This window comes from Pseudophryne corroboree, chromosome 3, assembly GCF_028390025.1.
Source record: "Pseudophryne corroboree isolate aPseCor3 chromosome 3, aPseCor3.hap2, whole genome shotgun sequence".
NCBI lineage: Eukaryota > Metazoa > Chordata > Amphibia > Anura > Myobatrachidae > Pseudophryne > Pseudophryne corroboree.
The window spans coordinates 772,576,938-772,587,904 of record NC_086446.1 but is presented as its reverse complement, the minus strand read 5'-3'; the positions used below and the strand labels follow the sequence as shown (position 1 = coordinate 772,587,904).

General features: G+C 50.0%; 1 long non-coding RNA gene across 1 annotated transcript in view; it reads left to right on the top strand.

Annotated features, from left to right (window-relative positions):
* Positions 1 to 2,148: 2,148 nt before the first annotated feature.
* The window catches only part of LOC135058253 (uncharacterized), a 59,143-nt gene continuing 50,324 nt past the window's right edge, over positions 2,149 to 10,967 (top strand). The window contains exon 1 of the long non-coding RNA XR_010244708.1: positions 2,149 to 2,430. This is a non-coding gene — a long non-coding RNA (uncharacterized LOC135058253). The remainder of the gene's footprint in view (positions 2,431 to 10,967) is intronic.

The window sequence follows — 10,967 nt, the reverse complement described above, 5'->3', positions numbered from 1 at the left end:
TTGACACACAGATTGTGTTACATATTCTCTCAGCATATGGCTGTCTGTTTTTCATACCGTGGGCTGGTATTCTGTTGAAGGCATTCTCTTGCGGTATGTTTGTGGTGTGAGCTGGTATGACACTCACTGTGTTTAAATTATAAATTCTTTCCTCGAAATGTCCATCTCTCCTGGGCACAGTTTTCTAACTGAGGTCTGGAGGAGGGGCATAGAGGGAGGAGCCGGTTCACACCCAGTTTAAGTCTTTATAGTGTGCCCAAGCTCCTGCGGATCCGTCTATACCCCATGGTCCTTTTGGAGTCCCCAGCATCCTCTACGGACTAGGAGAAAAGGATTTACCGGTAGGTACTAAAATCCTATTTTTTAGGTACACACCTAGCTGACTTGTCCGCTAACCCATGGATCCACAGAATGAATGGCCAATTAGTAATGTTATACACACTAATGTGCCCCTTGATATGTCTGGTCAGACATCACAACTGGGTGGGCATTTAAATGTACCTGTCCAGTTGTGATGTAATTGTCAGCAGTTCCTGCAGCCGCTTAACGGGTTGCTTGGGGGGTCAGCCATACACACAGCCAGATATACTGATATATCTGCAAGATATATTAGAATCAGCTGTGCTGCAGGGCCAATGTGATATGTCTGTGAACAACTTTGTTCACAGACATCCGTAGACGTGGATGTATGCGCTATGTGATATATGATTATCAGCTGAACAAACGACATATCACATTGTGTGTATAAATCCAGAAGTTAACATTGTCAATTTGTTGATCTAACAACACAGGGCTAGATTCATCATCGCTTGGAGAGTGACAAACTGGAGAGAGCCAGTCGGCTCCTTACTGCCATGTCACAGGCTGGGTTTGAAAAATGGTAGTTAGGAGCTGATTGGCTGCTACTTTTTCACTCTCCATTGAATCACTTTCCAAGCGATGATGCATCTGGCCCTCACAGCCTATTCAATTTCATTTTACACACTTATATAAATGTGCACTGTTAGGAAAACTCATTGATCTACTTGCAAAGTCTCAAATTGCACAAAATCGTTTCAGCTAGTGACTATAGACTTTTTCTTCATTTGTATTCTGATACCATTATTTTTAATAGTATATATTACATAATGCGCTTTTGTGTCCATCATGTGCAGTGAGCACCAGAGGAAGGTGCATTATTGTATTACTGTAAAAGAAAGACGCCAATCACTAGGATGCTTTATATTATATGGTGTACACTAGAAAGCTTTCTGTATTATATGGCGGTCACTAGGATGTTCTGTTTTTAAATGGCGGACATTATTATGCTCTTTGTATTATATGGTGGTCACTATAATGCTCTTTATTATATGGCGGTTGCTAGATTGGTCTCTGTATTATTTGTCAGTCACTAGTATGCCCCTGTCATGTACTGCACACCGCCGCATTCATACATGGGAAGAAGTGGTATCAGCGCACATATGGTGCGCTGATACCACTTCTTCCCCATTGCGACGATTAATACATCTGTGCCCTATGCTTACCTTTACCTGTCTCCCCGATAGGTTGTCTGTTACTCTTTCCTACCTTGCGGCAGCACATAATAGGCCCTTCTTAAATTTCAGCTCCAGGCCCATGTGGACCTTAATCTGGCACTGAGTACCCCCCTTTAATAACCAGTCAGCTCTCTGCAGGCTTTGGCCTAAACTGGATGAAAACAATATTGTGAGCGGTGAGGTGGTCAAAATTGACCGGGAAATGACTGGAAATGAATGTTATTGAGGTTAATAATACTGTATGAACAAAAAGAGGACCACATTTTTTGATTTTAGCTTCTTTTTTTATTTATTATTATTTTTATTTTATTATTTACCAGTTATTTATATAGCGCACACACTTCTTTTGACAATTTTCGAAAAAAAATACAAAACCAGTCAAACCAAAACCTGGACAACAAATTAGAACCAACACCAGCAAAAATGGTCCAGTGCCCACCTCTAGTCATAATGCAATTTCCCTGTGTGCTTTTCTCCATGTGTTTTTTTTTTTTTTTTAATTGAACCCATGATGACTACCCATTTTGTATGTTGCAGCTGATTGGAGGGATATTGGAATACAGAGTATGATGGGCCTGGTTCCTTATTGAAAATGGACCATTGCAGAATTCTAGTCTTTGTAGTTGGTCTGGTGTCACTGGAATCCCACCAAGTGATGTCGCTGTCTTGTACTTCTTGGTCTGTGCAGTCCTGAGGTTCACCAGTGGGTGCTGCTGTCTGGAGTAATGGATTGTACCTGCGAGAGGTTAATCTTATTGATGCATGATGGTCACCTGACTCAGCAGCTGTTATAAATGACCACTGAGACAATGTTAGTGCTGTCTGAAGGCGTGGCCTGTTACCGATTCTTTTTACCTTGGACTTATAGTCAAGTATACCCCGTCTTGTACCCCAGGTAATTGCAATCAGTTCTGCTACCTGTGTGCTATGTTGTGTATGTTTCATGTAATCTCCAGCCTATAAAGGCTCCGCTTTACCTTGAATTCATGTTTGCTGTGTTCAATAAATATCTCTGCTATTTCACCATGTCAGACTCCTGACCTCGGATTTTGGAATTTTCCACCGTCATAACACCTGGAAAACATATACATTTGCATTGTCCAACCATAGGCAAAATACTGCAGATGTGATTCTTCTGAGTGACAGGTCTGCACCAGTAGCCGCTGAAAGAATATGCTGCGTCATGTGATAGAACATATTATACATACACTTCTCCCTATTCGTCTGAAGAGTGACTCGGGTGGTATTCAAATGATATATCACGCCCAATCTTCTTTCTAAAGCGATCACGTTTATCACACATATCACGCCCACAGTAATCAGGTTTAGCTGCGTAAAGGGTTAGGCGCCCTTGCGGTAGCAAGCTGAAATGATTCTACCACGCCCATCAGCAGAAACAGACCGAATGTGGAAGGGGGTGAAAAGAATTGAATACCGCCTATTGTGTCTCTCGCACTGTGTATGACACTGTTTTCATTTCTTTGTGTACAGTATCTGATCCAGTGGTGGAAGTGGAGGTATGGAAATATCAGGGGGGGCTTTACCGATATTTCCAAACACGTTCGGATTCCTCACACCAGCGCTGCAAAGAGAAACCCATAGGCTTCTATGGGGTATCGCCAGCAAAAGCTGGTGACCCCCTCCGCTGCGCTGTCCTGCCGGCCTAGGGATAGTACAGTCGGAAAATGCGGTAAATGGGAGTTTACCGCATTGTCCATTTAGTACATTTCACCCACATACTGCTCCAAAGTTATTCCCTGCCCCATCCCTGTATCACTTCCCTGCACTCTGATATCTGAGTATAACACACACACTGCTCCGCAGGTACCTCCTGCCCCATCCCTGTATCACTTCCCTGCACTCTGATATCTGAGTATAACACACACACTGCCCCGCAGGTGTCTCCTGCCCCATCCCTGTATCACTTCCCTGCACTCTGATATCTGAGTATAACACACACACTGCCCCGCAGGTATCTCCTGCCCCATCCCTGTATCACTTCCCTGCACTCTGATATCTGAGTATAACACACACACTGCCCCGCAGGTGTCTCCTGCCCCATCCCTGTATCACTTCCCTGCACTCTGATATCTGAGCATAACACACACACTGCCCCGCAGGTATCTCCTGCCCCATCCCTGTATCACTTCCCTGCACTCTGATATCTGAGTATAACACACACACACTGCCCCACAGGTGTCTCCTGCCCCATCCCTGTATCACTTCCCTGCACTCTGATATCGGAGTATAACACACACACTGCCCCGCAGGTATCTCCTGCCCCATCCCTGTATCACTTCCCGCACTCTGATATCTGAGTATAACACACACACTGCCCCGCAGGTATCTCCTGCCCCATCCCTGTATCACTTCCCCGCACTCTGATATCTGAGTATAACACACACTGCCCCGCAGGTATCTCCTGCCCCATCCCTGTATCACTTCCCTGCACTCTGATATCTGAGTATAACACACACACACTGCCCCGCAGGTATCTCCTGCCCCATCCCTGTATCACTTCCCCGCACTCTGATATCTGAGTATAACACACACTGCCCCACAGGTGTCTCCTGCCCCATCCCTGTATCACTTCCCTGCACTCTGATATCTGAGTATAACACACACACTGCCCCGCAGGTATCTCCTGCCCCATCCCTGTATCACTTCCCTGCACTCTGATATCTGAGTATAACACACACACAGTGCCCCGCAGGTATCTCCTGCCCCATCCCTGTATCACTTCCCCGCACTCTGATATCTGAGTATAACACACACACTGCCCCGCAGGTATCTCCTGCCCCATCCCTGTATCACTTCCCTGCACTCTGATATCTGAGTATAACACACACACTGCCCCGCAGGTATCTCCTGCCCCATCCCTGTATCACTTCCCCGCACTCTGATATCTGAGTATAACACACACACTGCCCCGCAGGTATCTCCTGCCCCATCCCTGTATCACTTCCCTGCACTCTGATATCTGAGTATAACACACACACTGCCCCGCAGGTATCTCCTGCCCCATCCCTGTATCACTTCCCCGCACTCTGATATCTGAGTATAACACACACACTGCCCCGCAGGTGTCTCCTGCCCCATCCCTGTATCACTTCCCTGCACTCTGATATCTGAGTATAACACACACACTGCCCCGCAGGTATCTCCTGCCCCATCCCTGTATCACTTCCCTGCACTCTGATATCTGAGTATAACACACACACTGCCCCGCAGGTGTCTCCTGCCCCATCCCTGTATCACTTCCCTGCACTCTGATATCTGAGCATAACACACACACTGCCCCGCAGGTATCTCCTGCCCCATCCCTGTATCACTTCCCTGCACTCTGATATCTGAGTATAACACACACACACTGCCCCACAGGTGTCTCCTGCCCCATCCCTGTATCACTTCCCTGCACTCTGATATCGGAGTATAACACACACACTGCCCCGCAGGTATCTCCTGCCCCATCCCTGTATCACTTCCCGCACTCTGATATCTGAGTATAACACACACACTGCCCCGCAGGTATCTCCTGCCCCATCCCTGTATCACTTCCCCGCACTCTGATATCTGAGTATAACACACACTGCCCCGCAGGTATCTCCTGCCCCATCCCTGTATCACTTCCCTGCACTCTGATATCTGAGTATAACACACACACACTGCCCCGCAGGTATCTCCTGCCCCATCCCTGTATCACTTCCCCGCACTCTGATATCTGAGTATAACACACACTGCCCCACAGGTGTCTCCTGCCCCATCCCTGTATCACTTCCCTGCACTCTGATATCTGAGTATAACACACACACTGCCCCGCAGGTATCTCCTGCCCCATCCCTGTATCACTTCCCTGCACTCTGATATCTGAGTATAACACACACACAGTGCCCCGCAGGTATCTCCTGCCCCATCCCTGTATCACTTCCCTGCACTCTGATATCTGAGTATAACACACACACTGCCCCGCAGGTATCTCCTGCCCCATCCCTGTATCACTTCCCTGCACTCTGATATCTGAGTATAACACACACACTGCCCCGCAGGTATCTCCTGCCCCATCCCTGTATCACTTCCCTGCACTCTGATATCTGAGTATAACACACACACTGCCCCGCAGGTATCTCCTGCCCCATCCCTGTATCACTTCCCTGCACTCTGATATCTGAGTATAACACACACACACTGCCCCGCAGGTATCTCCTGCCCCATCCCTGTATCACTTCCCTGCACTCTGATATCTGAGTATAACACACACACTGCCCCGCAGGTATCTCCTGCCCCATCCCTGTATCACTTCCCTGCACTCTGATATCTGAGTATAACACACACACTGCCCCGCAGGTATCTCCTGCCCCATCCCTGTATCACTTCCCCGCACTCTGATATCTGAGTATAACACACACACTGCCCCGCAGGTATCTCCTGCCCCATCCCTGTATCACTTCCCGCACTCTGATATCTGAGTATAACACACACACTGCCCCGCAGGTATCTCCTGCCCCATCCCTGTATCACTTCCCTGCACTCTGATATCTGAGTATAACACACACACTGCCCCGCAGGTATCTCCTGCCCCATCCCTGTATCACTTCCCTGCACTCTGATATCTGAGTATAACACACACACACTGCCCCGCAGGTATCTCCTGCCCCATCCCTGTATCACTTCCCCGCACTCTGATATCTGAGTATAACACACACACTGCCCCGCAGGTATCTCCTGCCCCATCCCTGTATCGCTTCCCGCACTCTGATATCTGAGTATAACACACACACACTGCCCCGCAGGTATCTCCTGCCCCATCCCTGTATCACTTCCCTGCACTCTGATATCTGAGTATAACACACACACACTGTCCCGCAGGTATCTCCTGCCCCATCCCTGTATCACTTCCCTGCACTCTGATATCTGAGTATAACACACACACACTGCCCCGCAGGTATCTCCTGCCCCATCCCTGTATCACTTCCCTGCACTCTGATATCTGAGTATAACACACACACACTGCCCCGCAGGTATCTCCTGACCCATCCCTGTATCACTTCCCTGCACTCTGATATCTGAGTATAACACACACACTGCCCCGCAGGTATCTCCTGCCCCATCCCTGTATCACTTCCCCGCACTCTGATATCTGAGTATAACACACACACTGCCCCGCAGGTATCTCCTGCCCCATCCCTGTATCACTTCCCGCACTCTGATATCTGAGTATAACACACACACTGCCCCGCAGGTATCTCCTGCCCCATCCCTGTATCACTTCCCTGCACTCTGATATCTGAGTATAACACACACACTGCCCCGCAGGTATCTCCTGCCCCATCCCTGTATCACTTCCCCGCACTCTGATATCTGAGTATAACACACACACTGCCCCACAGGTATCTCCTGCCCCATCCCTGTATCACTTCCCTGCACTCTGATATCTGAGTATAACACACACACTGCCCCACAGGTATCTCCTGCCCCATCCCTGTATCACTTCCCCGCACTCTGATATCTGAGTATAACACACACACTGCCCCGCAGGTGTCTCCTGCCCCATCCCTGCATCATTTCCCCGCACTCTGATATCTGAGTATAACACACACACACTGCCCCGCAGGTATCTCCTGCCCCATCCCTGTATCACTTCCCTGCACTCTGATATCTGAGTATAACACACACACTGCCCCGCAGGTGTCTCCTGCCCCATCCCTGTATCACTTCCCTGCACTCTGATATCTGAGTATAACACACACACACTGCCCCGCAGGTATCTCCTGCCCCATCCCTGTATCACTTCCCCGCACTCTGATATCTGAGTATAACACACACACACACTGCCCCGCAGGTGTCTCCTGCCCCATCCCTGTATCACTTCCCCGCACTCTGATATCTGAGTATAACACACACACTGCCCCGCAGGTATCTCCTGCCCCATCCCTGTATCACTTCCCTGCACTCTGATATCTGAGTATAACACACACACTGCCCCGCAGGTATCTCCTGCCCCATCCCTGTATCACTTCCCTGCACTCTGATATCTGAGTATAACACACACACACACTGCCCCGCAGGTGTCTCCTGCCCCATCCCTGCATCATTTCCCTGCACTCTGATATCTGAGTATAACACACACACACTGCCCCGCAGGTATCTCCTGCCCCATCCCTGTATCACTTCCCTGCACTCTGATATCTGAGTATAACACACACACTGCCCCGCAGGTACCTCCTGCCCCATCCCTGTATCACTTCCCTGCACTCTGATATCTGAGTATAACACACACACACTGCCCCGCAGGTATCTCCTGCCCCATCCCTGTATCACTTCCCCGCACTCTGATATCTGAGTATAACACACACACTGCCCCGCAGGTATCTCCTGCCCCATCCCTGTATCACTTCCCTGCACTCTGATATCTGAGTATAACACACACACTGCCCCGCAGGTATCTCCTGCCCCATCCCTGTATCGCTTCCCGCACTCTGATTTCTGAGTATAACACACACACACTGCCCCGCAGGTATCTCCTGCCCCATCCCTGTATCACTTCCCTGCACTCTGATATCTGAGTATAACACACACACTGCCCCGCAGGTATCTCCTGCCCCATCCCTGTATCACTTCCCTGCACTCTGATATCTGAGTATAACACACACACACTGCCCCGCAGGTATCTCCTGCCCCATCCCTGTATCACTTCCCGCACTCTGATATCTGAGTATAACACACACACACTGCCCCGCAGGTATCTCCTGCCCCATCCCTGTATCACTTCCCTGCACTCTGATATCTGAGTATAACACACACACTGCCCCGCAGGTATCTCCTGCCCCATCCCTGTATCACTTCCCTGCACTCTGATATCTGAGTATAACACACACACTGTCCCGCAGGTATCTCCTGCCCCATCCCTGTATCACTTCCCTGCACTCTGATATCTGAGTATAACACACACACTCTCCCGCAGGTATCTCCTGCCCCATCCCTGTGTCACTTCCCTGCACTCTGATATCTGAGTATAACACACACACTGCCCCGCAGGTATATCCTGCCCCATCCCTGTATCACTTCCCCGCACTCTGATATCTGAGTATAACACACACACACTGCTCCGCAGGTATCTCCTGCCCCATCCCTGTATCACTTCCCCGCACTCTGATATCTGAGTATAACACACACACTGCCCCGCAGGTATCTCCTGCCCCATCCCTGTATCACTTCCCTGCACTCTGATATCTGAGTATAACACACACAGACTGCCCCGCAGGTATCTCCTGCCCCATCCCTGTATCACTTCCCCGCACTCTGATATCTGAGTATAACACACACACTGCCCCGCAGGTATCTCCTGCCCCATCCCTGTATCACTTCCCGCACTCTGATATCTGAGTATAACACACACACTGCCCCGCAGGTATCTCCTGCCCCATCCCTGTATCACTTCCCCGCACTCTGATATCTGAGTATAACACACACACACACACTGCCCCGCAGGTATCTCCTGCCCCATCCCTGTATCACTTCCCGCACTCTGATATCTGAGTATAACACACACACTGCCTCGCAGGTACCTCCTGCCCCATCCCTGTATCACTTCCCTGCACTCTGATATCTGAGTATAACACACACACTGCCCCGCAGGTATCTCCTGCCCCATCCCTGTATCACTTCCCGCACTCTGATATCTGAGTATAACACACACACACTGCCCCGCAGGTATCTCCTGCCCCATCCCTGTATCACTTCCCGCACTCTGATATCTGAGTATAACACACACACTTCCCCGCAGGTATCTCCTGCCCCATCCCTGTAGCACTTCCCCGCACTCTGATATCTGAGTATAACACACACACTTCCCCGCAGGTATCTCCTGCCCCATCCCTGTATCACTTCCCTGCACTCTGATATCTGAGTATAACACACACACACTGCCCCGCAGGTACCTCCTGCCCCATCCCTGTATCACTTCCCTGCACTCTGATATCTGAGTATAACACACACACACTGCCCCGCAGGTACCTCCTGCCCCATTCATGTATCACTTCCCCGCACTCTGATATCTGAGTATAACACACACACACTGCCCCGCAGGTACCTCCTGCCCCATCCCTGTATCACTTCCCCGCACTCTGATATCTGAGTATAACACACACACACTGCCCCGCAGGTACCTCCTGCCCCATCCCTGTATCACTTCCCTGCGCTCTGATATCTGAGTATAACACACACACTGCCCTGCAGGTATCTCCTGCCCCATCCCTGTATCACTTCCCCGCACTCTGATATCTGAGTATAACACACACACACTGCCCCGCAGGTGTCTCCTGCCCCATCCCTGTATCACTTCCCTGCACTCTGATATCTGAGTATAACACACACACTGTCCCGCAGGTATCTCCTGCCCCATCCCTGTATCACTTCCCTGCACTCTGATATCTGAGTATAACACACACACTCTCCCGCAGGTATCTCCTGCCCCATCCCTGTGTCACTTCCCTGCACTCTGATATCTGAGTATAACACACACACACTGCTCCGCAGGTATCTCCTGCCCCATCCCTGTGTCACTTCCCCGCACTCTGATATCTGAGTATAACACACACACTGCCCCGCAGGTATCTCCTGCCCCATCCCTGTATCACTTCCCTGCACTCTGATATCTGAGTATAACACACACAGACTGCCCCGCAGGTATCTCCTGCCCCATCCCTGTATCACTTCCCCGCACTCTGATATCTGAGTATAACACACACACTGCCCCGCAGGTATCTCCTGCCCCATCCCTGTATCACTTCCCGCACTCTGATATCTGAGTATAACACACACACTGCCCCGCAGGTATCTCCTGCCCCATCCCTGTATCACTTCCCCGCACTCTGATATCTGAGTATAACACACACACACACTGCCCCGCAGGTATCTCCTGCCCCATCCCTGTATCACTTCCCGCACTCTGATATCTGAGTATAACACACACACTGCCTCGCAGGTACCTCCTGCCCCATCCCTGTATCACTTCCCTGCACTCTGATATCTGAGTATAACACACACACTTCCCCGCAGGTATCTCCTGCCCCATCCCTGTAGCACTTCCCCGCACTCTGATATCTGAGTATAACACACACACTTCCCCGCAGGTATCTCCTGCCCCATCCCTGTATCACTTCCCTGCACTCTGATATCTGAGTATAACACACACACACTGCCCCGCAGGTACCTCCTGCCCCATCCCTGTATCACTTCCCTGCACTCTGATATCTGAGTATAACACACACACACTGCCCCGCAGGTACCTCCTGCCCCATTCATGTATCACTTCCCCGCACTCTGATATCTGAGTATAACACACACACACTGCCCCGCAGGTACCTCCTGCCCCATCCCTGTATCACTTCCCCGCACTCTGATATCTGAGTATAACACACACACACTGCCCCG